The sequence below is a fragment of the Opisthocomus hoazin genome, chromosome 1 (assembly GCF_030867145.1).
Source record: "Opisthocomus hoazin isolate bOpiHoa1 chromosome 1, bOpiHoa1.hap1, whole genome shotgun sequence".
Lineage (NCBI taxonomy): Eukaryota > Metazoa > Chordata > Aves > Opisthocomiformes > Opisthocomidae > Opisthocomus > Opisthocomus hoazin.
In genome coordinates, this window is record NC_134414.1 from 92,745,710 (window position 1) to 92,758,332 (window position 12,623).

At 41.0% G+C, this 12,623-nt stretch overlaps 1 protein-coding gene across 6 annotated transcripts in view; it reads left to right on the forward strand.

Annotated features, from left to right (window-relative positions):
* The window catches only part of CNKSR2 (connector enhancer of kinase suppressor of Ras 2), a 232,638-nt gene that overhangs the window by 189,276 nt on the left and 30,739 nt on the right, over positions 1–12,623 (forward strand). The gene's annotated exons all lie outside the window — the stretch shown is intronic.

The window sequence follows — 12,623 nt, forward strand, 5'->3', positions numbered from 1 at the left end:
AGGCAGGCAGGTCACAAGACAGCCCAGAAGCTGTAAGAAGTTGAAAAAGAGACTGTATTTTCCCCAGTTCCTCACGTGGTGATTTGTAGAGAGAGAAGTTCAAAAAACATTTCAAAGAAACAAAAACATTAGTGGAGAACAAATATGTGACCAGCGGGACTTAAAAAAAATCGTAACTCTGAGTAACGGTCTCTTAAATGGCACATTAACTCCATAGAGATTAGTGTTACTTGACAAAAATGATCCAAATAAACAAGGATCGGAGAAGGTCCCTGCTCCTCCTGAACATGTAAACGCATTTCTGTGTCTGTTTCATGCTCTGTCCTTCACTGTCATTTATGGAGCTTCTCAGCATGTGTTGCTAGCGAACTTGAGTTCACACCCAAGTTGTGGGATTGGTCAACGAAGATGAGATTGTGGGGTGATGCTGCGATTAAGTTACTTGTAGTGGCAGGGAAGGCAGGATGACCCGTCAAGCTCTCAAAGGGTCTGTGCTATCTGGTTCCTTCAAATTCAATTTTTTAACTGCAGTAAAGGAGTATAAAAAAGGTAAAAAGAGATAGGAAAGGGTAATGAAATCTTTGGATAATTAACTGCCTACCTAAGTTAATTCATTAAGGTTAGCACCTTTGTTGAGCATTAAAATTCATGTGGACATTATTTAGTCTCCTTGGGAGAGATCAACAGTTTTCCATTGCCCTTACGCTTTAGTCAATAGGTTCTAAACACCTCGAATTCTTGCCTTTGAGAAAACAGTGATTCTTTTGCAGATATTAAGTTTGATGCCATTAAAAGTTAAAAAAGGCACGATTTCAGTTGTGTTCATGCATGAACTTTCCAAAAAAAACATGTATTTTTTAGGGTAATATTAGACTCTTATGGACTGTGAAATGAAGCTGTCTAATTAACAGGGTTAAATTTCATCAACCAGAATGTTTTATCCTATTTTTAGCCTTCAATTTTGGTTTTCAAATGGGTTTTTACTGATAGCAATAAAAAAATATTTTAAGAAAGATTCCTCACAACCAACGAAAAGGGTCAGGGAGACTTCCCGCTGGAGTTCCTGTGCTGTTTGGGCATTACTCAGAGATACTGTTGCAGGGCCTAAGTCGTTAGGTGTTTTAAATCTCCATTTTACAGCTTTTGGGTTCCTGGTCCTAACATTTTATAGCATACAATGCTAATAAAGGGCTAGTGCTTGTTTTAATGGGCCAGAACTTGGACTCTTCTCCATCTTGCTATACTAATTTCCAAAAATGGAGAAAAAAGTTTAAGTTTTGAAGTGGTCTCCCTGTAAACACATACTTTTAGTCTGGGGTTGAAGCTTTAACAGGAGATTGTTTTTGAGACATTAACGTCCAGCTAGACAGTTAAAGCACTCATGGTGAATTACTGACCATGAAATTATAAAACCCAAAAGAAAATACTGTTTAGTCTTTTGAAGAGTTTAAGTGTTGAACTGCTTGTTGCTATGGCTGCGATGTTCTGTTTGCAATGCTGGCTTTTTCCAGTGTCCGTACCAGTAAATGGCAGGCGGTATTTTCTGCAAGTGGTGTTCTTAAGTGCAAAATCCCAGTTTCCGAGCTGAGAGATTTGCTTGTAGCTGCTGTCTGCTAAAAGGATGGGTGCCCTTGTGTGTGCTGCGTCATTGCCCCCCTCACCTCCATTGCTCTGGGAAAACGAAACGTTGCAACTGGCTGGAGAAGGGGAATCCTCTCCCTGTTAGAAATGTTTTAACCTCACCTTCAACCTTCCCTGATGTGGTATCAGACAGACCTTTTAAATGTATTTATTTGCCTTATACATTTGTGATCCTGACCTAGTTCTGAGCTCTTGGATGATTGTATGTGTTCTTATGTGTACATGTATGTGTTTTAAAGCTTAATCATTCCTGTTGCTTTTTGTGCCGGACAAGGAACGCAGCTCCTTTGCAGTTGTTGCTGTACAAGTCATTGCCAAAAGTTTGTTTTCTCAACTTTCTGTTTTACATTCCCACTTTTAAAACCTCCTGAGTTTAAATCAAATAGTAAAATCCAATCCTGTTTCTTCCAACTTCTTTTGCATAATTGTTTTCAAATAACCACACCACAAATTAGGAGCTTCATGCTTTTTTCAGATGCTGTCCTCAGCCGCTACAATTTAACATAGTTCTGTTGACTTTCTACTGAAGCTACACTGATTTGCAACAACTAAGAATCTGCTCTCTGTTTATACCTTAAATAGATATTGCAAGATTTTACTGGTACTGCAAATAGTTCTGTGTATCAGCTCTGCTGTAATGCCTAGATATATTATGGTAATCTGAAAATATAGGTTGTCCTTTCTTATGTTTATCCGTTAGAATCTAACTCTGTTGTGTGTTCACTTGCTTCTTTTGTCTTGTTATATCACATGAACATTACACTGCTAATCTTTCTTCAATGGATTGTTTTATTTCCCTAATTAAAATGACTTTGTGTAAATCATTTAGATGTTCCATATTGACACCATCCTGTAATGGTCTCTCGCTTTGTAATTGAAGAGGATTCTCTTGTGGGATATTTGTGTTTGTCCATGTGTTTACTCCTGAGGCTGTGCAAATGGCAAACCTGTGGCACCAGACATCCCTCTTGCAGTGCTGTTCAGAGGCAGCCTGCACACGGGGAGCAGGCCAGTGGCTGTGGCACGGTGCGTTGCGTTTCCGCGATTCAGTTGTGAAGGACGAGTTGGGCCTTTTCAGGTTTGTCTGCTGCGAGGGGGGGGTAACAGGAGTAGACAACTGTGCATGACATTGTCTCACCTCCTTCCCCTCTGTCCCCACCGCCATCTGCACTCTGTGTTTCAACAGATTTCATCGCTTAATGCCAAACAATGCTTGTAGGATCTTCTTGGGAGACTATTTCCAGGTTTTGTCCCAGGAAAGCATGCTTCATTTTTTTGCTTAATTTTTTGATGGTGGTTCCTTCATTTTCAAAGACTTCTTTAGTTTGTGGAAAAGTAACAGGAGTGACTGAGGGTTTACCATTTAAGAGAAGCAGGTACTAGCTCTCTTCGGAGTGTAACTGGCTGTAGATCCCACCAACTTAGCCGCAGAAAAACCTGCACCTTTTTTCCATACTCCCTGAAAAAATGAGCAGTAGCATCCGTGGGAGTCTCTGGTGCAGTCACCTTGGCGGACAGCACTGGGGCAGGAGCCCTGCTGCTGGCTCCACGCGCCGCGGGGCTGGCCAGAGCGGCAGTGGCACACCTTCCGGGGACCTCACGCCTGAGACCTGCAACGGTGTGCAAGGGAGCCTTCCTCTGCACAGACTCCGTAAGATTTCGTCAGGAATATGGAGCGAAAAGCATTGACCTCTGTTTGAGTCTGAAAAGGTGTTTAGAGCAGGAAGAAATTACTTAACCTGTCGTCCCACTGTTCAAGCCCATTTCCTTCTGCATTGTTCCTCACCTCTTCGTTCTCTTGCTTCTGCAAGTTTTCTGCCCTTTTCCTGCACTCTAAGTACTGTAATTCCTGCTGACACGTGTTTTAGGGTTTTTTTGTTGCTGCCCTAGCATCATAATTTTGGATTATCTTCTACATAAGGTGGGCAACTATAACTAAGTCTTTAACAGATTTCAGTAAATCAAAGGCTGTCCTTTTGGGGCAATTCAAGGGTGGCAAACATTGGTTTGATGCATTGATTCCCCACCCCGAGTGTTTAAAAGATGCAACAATCTTCCATGTGTGACTTGTGTCACCTTGAAAAGATTTTGCAACGTTTCTTAAACCTGGGCACACTCACATGTATTCCCTGGCATTTTGCTCTATCACTCTAAGCCCTTTTTCAGCTTTGCAGCATCTCCCAACCCGCCATGCTTAGTCCTACACAGTCTAGTGAGCGCTGTCCCAGAGGAGCGCAATAGCCTCATGCTCCAGTCTCTGAAACTTGGCGTTTTACCTTAGATCACTGAAGACACTTGCCAAAGGCTGGAGCGGGAGCTGGTGCTGGCATTTTGCAGCTCGTAGAGACGTCCAGACACTGCAAAGGATTTCAGGAAAGCTCCCCTTGCTGTTAGTGAGAGCAAGTCACTGAGAGAGGTGTCAAATGTCTGCTTGTGCTGAGGTACCAAGCCTGAAACTTTTTTTCTTTTTTTTTCCAGTAAAAAATTAGGAACCAGCAAGAGAATATTAAGAGAAATAGAAAGCAGTTTCTCCCACCCCACCTACAAGTCACAGAAATGAAGCTCAAGGTGGCAGTGCTTTTACAGAATAGGGCAGATAGGTTTAAGGACTCCCATGACTAGCAACAGGTAGAGTTTCAGGGACTGTGCCCAAGAAGGTGTATCCATGGGACATCCTACGCAGCACTTGACTTCAAGAAGGAGTTTGCACTAGTAAAAAATATACTCAGAATAGGTCAGGTATTTCAAATTCTGAAATACAGGTGCAGGAAGGCTTGCCTCTTTTTAAGAAGAGGACTGTACTGTGCAGTGCAAATGCTATCTCTCAGGAAGATCAGTGTTTGCTAATTAAGCACTACATTATCAAGTGGTACACTGTGTACCGCTTCTAGGACTTGCTTCTCTGCATTTTGGATAGGGTGTCTTTTCCCTTTGGCAGGCTTTAGGCAACCGTGAAATGTGGGAGGCAGGGTGAAGAGTGCGTAAAGCTTGGACTGTGTGCACTGGAGTTGATGGGGGGGTGTGTCTGCAATCCATAGGGCGGTTTGCTTTTCCAACAGCCTCTTTCCATTTTAGAGAGGATACCGTTAGTGGTGTCCTGTCTTCTGGCCACCTAGTTAGTTTTATCTGCACCGAGAGGGAAGGAGGAGACCATTAAGATACTGTATCTTCCCCACTGGAATTATTCAGGTTAGTAAAGGTGTGCGTGCCTGGTAGTGTCTTAAATAAGCGGAGCTATGAGAAATGACGCAAAATGTTTCACATTAGAAATATTCCTTAGGAGGCTGGCGCGTTGCTTAAAGTGCAGCACCCTCTGGGACACTAAGGAGGATGTTATTCTAACTTACTACATCCACTGTCAGTCCAGCACAAACCAGAGCATTTGCCAGGGTTGGGGTTTTTTTTGCTCTACATCGTTCTGGGCAGCACAGCCCATGCATGCTCGGACACTGAAGCAGACTAATGAAATGGCTCCTTTTTCTGAGCTTTGTTTTCGTGATCTGATTTTTCATTTCTAATTCCCATTTGAGCCTTCCCATGGCACCTGACTGGGCGTTTGCACTCCTGTGAGCTGAGGACCGTCAGCGTTTCGTGCCTTGTCTGCCAGGAGGAGACCTCTCTCCCTCCTTCCCTCCTGCCCTCCCACTGCTTCTGAGGTGCTAGTTTTGCTGTTAACTCAGAACGAGCTTGCTTAAAAATACTGCCTAGTTATATTCAAAAATATGATCTTAAGCCTGTTGGTTTGTAGTGTAAATGGCTAGCGTGCACTGCTTTAGTTTATGTAATTAAAAAGAAGTTTTCATCAGTGGCTCACAGTTTCAGAGAGGAAGGAATCGTGGAGAAGCAGGACAAGACATTGGCTGCCGTATCACCTGGTCTGCTTTTCAAACCAAATGCTTTACGTAAAAGCTGTCTGGTGGAATGGCATGTCTTCACATACTCTTTTTTCCTTTTTTTTTTTTTTTACTAAATCACTTAGTGCTTCATTTGTCATAAGATCCGGTGAGATCCTATGAGAACTGTTACATTTGAAAATGAATGGGGGGGGGGGGCGGAACGACAACATCAGTGATAAGATAGGTTAGATAATATAGGTTATACATCAGGCTAAACTTTTTTATCCATGTTGAATTTTAAGATGCATATTTATCTGAATAGGAATTTCTGTAAGCTTCCAGATGCAACTGCATATTTGGGAAAATTGTCATCCCAAATAAGAGTTGCTTAGTTATCTTCTAGCTGCCATACATGTGTGTATGTTCAGCTGCATGTATAAAAAAGTGGTTTAGACTATTATATTTAATAAAATAATGATATGAAGACTAGCTTGGATAAGCAAGTACTGGGAACAGGTGTCTTTCTGAGCATGTTCTTTAATGAAAAATTTTAACTTTATTAAATAAAGCTTTTCCAATTCTCATATGCAAAAGAAACTCCATTATAAAAGTGGGTTTGTATTCTAAATAAAAATTACGGGATACAAATCCTCTGTTTTCTGATTTTAAATTTCAGTTCAAGGGGAAAAAATTGCCTGCAGTATTTGAAAGCCAAATATTGAATTATTTACTGAGTAGCAATTCAGAAAGCAATATGGGCTGTCAACAAAAATAAAAGTAGTTTAGTTTTATGCCTGTTAGTGTTTTTACATATGAACAGATTTTACCAGAAATATGCTGTTGCCACTTTTTAAATTTTAATTGATTTCCGTTGTCATGCTGCTAAAAATGGCAAAGCAGAGGTGAATTCCTACTCTTATTTTGGTTTTAATAGTTTTGGGTGTCATTGCCAACAAAGGTTTTATGCTTTTGCCTGAAATGTATGGATTAAACAGTCTTTTTACAAGCAAAAGAAATGCACAAGACAATTTCTTATGTGGCTGTTCTTATAAATTATTTTTCTTGCAAAGTATCATCAATTCTGTTACTAAATTGGTGGCTGTCAATGGAGTGATGCTACCAGAGACACCTTCGGGTTACGTGGTGGAGCGAAAAATTTATGGATGTGAGAATATATTTTTGCTTTTTTCTATGTTCTGCATCAATTTTCCTGCTAGGTGTCATGTAACCAAGCTGGTTTGCCTTTAATTTTTCTGTTTCTTGGCATAAGCAAGCTCTGTCCCTGCCGCTGCCCTGTCTGAGTCTGGCTGCAGAGATGCTGTTCTTGGGAAGAGACAACTCTGAAGTGACAGACCACCTCACAAGCAAGGCCAAGAAGGCAGTCCAAGCCCTCTAGGACTCTCTGTTTACCATACTGAAGGATATGCGATCGCTTCCCAGATTGTTGGCCTGATACATCTCAACAGCACTATAAAAAAAGCTTTTTTGTGCTTGCAGATTCCGCCCTCGATCCCAAATGTGCTTTCATTGTGAAGTATAATATAATCACAGTTCTTAAACAAGGATACGTAGCTTTTTGGAAATTATTTTGTGTACAAAAAGGAAAATCAGACTTTTTTTAAAAATTAAGATACAGTTTCCCATTAAAAAGAGGGTTCTCCTGTCCCAAAATTTATACTCATGTCCATTTTGATTTCAAACATGGAAAGCATACATAGTTTTTAATCATTTACGTAAATCTTGTCACTGAAACTCACTGGAAATTATTTTAAAGACACTCTCAGATTTGACCACTGCACAATACATGAGGAAGCCATTTTTCACTGGGATTTTTGCAGAGCTGTGTTAATTCCTCTTTGAGATGCAGCAGGGGCTTAGCCTAATCTGAAATTTTCTGAATGCAAAGGAAACAGACACCTACAATGAAAAACATTAACCAGGTATTGTGTGCATGAGAATGTTCTTTTGAAATGTGTAATTTTAAAATTCTTAGCTTCTTTCAAAGCTAGGAAAAAACCCTCAAACCCTTTCTATGATCGATTATAGCTAAATCAGAAGAATATGACACTGTACCAGTAGGACTGAGAGAACAGAGGAGGACTAAAATCTTTTCAGAATTTATTTATTACATCTCCAGGTGTTACCATCTGCTGTCTGTGGCTCTCAGGTTCTTTCAAGGCAACTGTTAAAACATATGCAGGGATGAACTTGAGTCGGTAGCACTTGGAAGGGCATGGGAGAGATATAGTTTTATTAAACTACTACCGTGCTGAACTTCTGCAGTGTCACCGTGTAAACATGCATTCTTGTTTAATTAGTGTTCGTTGTGGGAAGCAGGATGAGATATTGAAGACCTCAGCATGAACAGCCAGCATCCTGCTAGAATTTTTTTTTCTTGGACAGGAGGCTCTGGAAAAGCCAAATTTGTTACAAAGCAGTTTGGTTTAATCAATTTTTAAAAATAAATCCTTGGAGTTCTTGGATTTAAGATGAAGATTGTCATGGAGGCCTAAGACATAAATGTCGCAGGGTAATTTTTGGTGAGTTTTTCTAGCGTCCCAGTGTGGCCTTTGGCTGACTTTCCTTTCAGCCTCTAGCTGCTGCTCCAGAGGGTCACGGATCTCTTGTTGATCGTGTGCCCAACCTGCCAGCCCTATGCAACTTCCTTGGATACACTTCGACAGCTAGAATGTCACTAGATGCTTCTACTTTGGCAATTTAATCTCCTTACTTGTTTCCTAGACCTTTCCACTGCAGGAAGGCAACATATGTAGGCTAAAATATCGGCCCCTCCGAAGGCTCTGGTGAAGCTGTAAGTGTGCTGTGCACGTCTTGGAGCCCATGAATTGGAAGTGAATTCACAGAATGGTAGGGGTTGGAAGGGACTTCTGTGGATCATCTGGTCCAACCCCCCTGCCAAAGCAGGGTCACCTACAGCAGGCTGCACAGGACCTTGTCCAGGTGGGTCTTGAATATCTCCAGAGAAGGAGACTCCACAACCTCCCTGGGCAACCTGTTCCAGTGCTCCGTCACCCTCAGAGGGAAGAAGTTCTTCCTCATGTTCAGATGGAACTTCCTCTGCTTCAGTTTGTGCCCGTTGCCCCTTGTCCTGTCGCTGGGCACCACTGAAAAGAGCTTGGCCCCATCCTCCTGACACCCACCCTTGAGATATTTATAAGCATTTCTAAGGTCCCCTCTCCGCCTTCTCTTCTTCAGGCTGGACAAGCCCAGCTCCCTCAGCCTCTCCTCGTAGGAGAGATGCTCCAGTCCCCTCACCATCCTCGTAGCCCTCCGCTGGACTCTCTCCAGCAGCTCCTCATCTTTCTTGAACTGGGGAGCCCAGAACTGGACAGAGTACTCCAGATGGGGCCTCACTAGAGCAGAGTAGAGGTTCACAGGTTATCCAGTATAGCTCTGCTCTCTAAATCTGAGCCACTATACCTACCCAGTCTGTCCATGAGCACCCCCAGCAGTGGGCGTTTCTTGTTCCCTCTGGACAGTGCTTTTCCTCTTTGCTGTAATGGAAAGGAATTTTTTTTTTCTCTGCTAATGAATATTGAATCATTCCCTCAGCAACTTAAGCCTAGCATTTCCTTTCCATTATCCATAGAAAACAAAACTGCTCGATTACAGCAGCTCTTTTTGAAGCTGAGAGGTTGTTATGAAGGTTGATTTAGTTTTTCTCACTGACAGTGTTTTCTAGGCTTCTGAGCCCTCCTGCTGAGCTTCCTTGGGTTTTCCAGCTGCCCCTCGCCTCTTCTGGGCTGGCAGCGTCCAAGCTGGGGGCAGTGCACTTGGCTGAGACTGGGAAGATTGCTTCGCCCTGGGTGTTTCATGCATTGCACTGTGATAAGTATCTGCTTTGCAACCATACTGTACTTCATATTTCAGTTTGTGCTGTACAGTATCCCAGCTGCTTTGCTGTTTAATGGTTATTTTTCTAATCGTAGTTGAGCTGATTATTTCTGCACCTCTCACTTATCCACATTAAGTAGCTCATGTTAATAAAAACGTCAGGTGATTTAAAATGTCTAATTAATTGGACTAAAACCAACCAACCAACAAGCAAGTATAAGGTTTTGTAAAACTTAACAGCCTGTTTAGATAAAAAAAAAAAAAAAGCTTTGCAGACTAAGCTGGTGTTTGCCAAGCTGTGTGTCTGTTGCTGTATGAAACTTGGCGAGGGATTTCATCCCTTAGAATCACAGAATCCAGAATGGTTGGGGTTGGAAAGGACCTTAAATATTCTCCAAATCATTCTAACTTCTGAGACTGTCCTCCAGCAGTCTAGGAGATGTTTCCTACCGCTTTCGTGTTTGTGGATTTTAAGAGGTTTATTCTCTTCCGCCGCCCAGGTCTTTAGCGCAGTCTGGGTCTGTTTCTGGATACAGGGCAGCCTGAGGACACCCCACATGGTGCAGCCTTCCCTGCTAACAGCGAGCCTGTGGCGTCTCCTCTGTCTGGGCTTGGTTTTTGCTAACAGAGGAGACCCTGGATATCAGAGGTGGCTAATGTCGCTCGCTTCTGGGAGCTGAACTGCTAGAAGGAAGAGATTGTACTGCGTCTCACATCTGTTCTGCATCTAAATAGCCAAGGAAGATGTTACCTGGAGATAGGTGGGGAGCTGAAGCCTCATCCTTTTGTTGCTTGGGATTTCATCAGTCCCTCAGAAGAGCTTAATGCTCGGATTTTATACTAACCATGTGGGTTTTATTTGTAAGCTGTTCTGTTGTTTTTCAATATCAAGCATTGCTTGTTCTTAATGAAACAAATTGATAATACAGTACTTTGTTAGAAAAAAAAAAACAGAAAAGAAAAAGCCCAGTAATCAGGAAATTTTGCAAGGATCTCAGTTTTCACTAATAATAAAAAAATAGGTTTGTAGCTTTGTTTTTAAAAATTATGGTTCAAAAGCTAGAAGATAAGTATTGTTTCCTTTTGTGGCCCAAATTTTCGAGTTTTGGATCTTGTTGATTATAAGTTAACGCTCCCACATCGTTGTACCTAGTGTGGTGCTATTAAATAGTATGATTTCATGGACAAAGCGTGAAACAAGTTCTCTGCGGGATCTTATTGTAATTACATGAGGAAAATGGCTGCATTTGAAGTAGGATGGTCGCTTTCTGACTCCACTTGTTGAGTACTGCTGGCACAAAATAATAGCAGCTAATTCTTTCTTCTCTTCTGGATTCCAGAGGGATGAACTTTGGCCTTTTGGAATGTAAAATATCACCACTGATTTGTTTAAAAGCAGTTGAGTTGTCATCACCGTTAGAGAGTGAGGAGAGAGCTTGCCAAAAAACTTCTCCATTTAAAACCACTTTTCAGTCAGTTTTTGAAATGTTGATTTAATCATGTGAAGATCTACAGGCATCAAGGAGGAGGTGAAATTACGGAAACCTCACTTGGGAGATGTCTCCTGGTTGTAAATTCAGGGCTGGCCAGGTGTTGGGCAGCAGCACAACATGGCCTCGCCACAGGGGATGAACGGGGAGGAAGTTTACCCTGATCGCTTTACCCAGCAAGACTAAGGAGAATAAGTAAGAAAACAACTGGGGAGCATTGTGCATTTGCTTCTGAGTTAAATGAAACTCAGATTTTGAGTGAGGTGGGATGGCTTGGGGGAGGCTTCTGGTACAGCTCCTGGCACAGCACCCGGCTGGGCTTGGCCATGCCAGACGCCCGTGTTAGTGGGCTCCTTGCAGCTGATATGGCGTTTCCTGTACAGGCAAAGCAGTCGTTATAGAACCCTTGAGAACTGGTGAATATGAGACCTAGAGAATTAGAGAGTATTTTCCTGTAGTACAAATAGCAAAATCTGGTTTAGAATTCACATAACAGTATTTTAATAGCCTCTACGTTTGACATTAAAGTGATATTTTTACTCTACTTATGTGAACACTTGAAATCGAATATGAAAATCACACTTAAATCTATAAAAAGATTGAAGCTGATTGTTCTGAGAATTCATCTGTTTCATTCCTCCCTGCTAGAATATACCCTGCCATTTGTTTTCAGTTTTTAATTAAGAAAATATATTTTATTTTCAAGACATTTTCTTTTTTTTAATTAAGCTAAGTGCATGCACATACTTTTACAGTACAGCATTTGTATTTTTAACTTTAATGTTATGGCTTTAGGGACAACTAGAGTAGCTGGTTTCTGTCTTTTCAGGAAATGGAAGACAGTATTTTTATTTATTTAATTCTGGTTATGTAAAGAGCCTAGGAAAAATCCCATTTAAATTTACTCTCCCACTAAAGCTCTCCAAGACAATTTTTTTTTTTAACCTTTTTTTCTTTTGCTGCTGAGGACTATGCTTACCTTCTCCAGCGTTACTGTACAATCTTGGTATTTAATGTCAAATGTCCTAATGTAGCCTCAGAAGTTTCACATGATTCTTACAGGAGCTAGGAATACTTATTAATGAACTAGGATAATTTAATCATACCATAAATGTTTTATACCAAAACATTTGAAATTCAAATCTCAGAATTTTAACAGTGGTGAGACTGAGGAATAAAAATAAAATAAAAAACAGAAAATGCACTTTAGACATTAGTGCATTATGCATTAATAAATCAATAGTTTCTAAGTTTCCAACTGACTTTGTGTTTTAACCTTCTGCAATTCAACTCACAAGTTCTGCCTGCAGATATGGCCATCTTATAGTTCCATCATGGATCTCATGGTGTAAACAGGTTATCCTTGCATCTGTGATAACTCTAAGTTGAGAAATTTGATTCTGTGAACATCTTGTACAGTCTGTCAGATATGTGTGAAATGTCTCCATAGTAAAAGAAGAGGAAAAGAGGATGTGTGTTAGTTTTCCTGGGAATACTTGTTCAAAGGATGACATATTTTTGGTTCAATTAATTTTGGAGTATTGGTAGAAAGTGGAAGGAAGGTTCAAGACTTTTATGAAGTAAAAAAATTATTGCCTTGGAGACTCACAATTTGGAAATGGCTTTTACAGTTAATAAAATTCAAAATGTCAGCAACCTTCTTCTTGCTCTCCTCCATCCCAAAAGACTATTTGCCTAAGCCTGTACATGTTGTGGCTAAACAAGATTATGGGATTTATAACAAAAGTACAAAAGTCACTTGAAGCAAAAATTAGACTCTTCAATCAGTTTTGAAAATAGC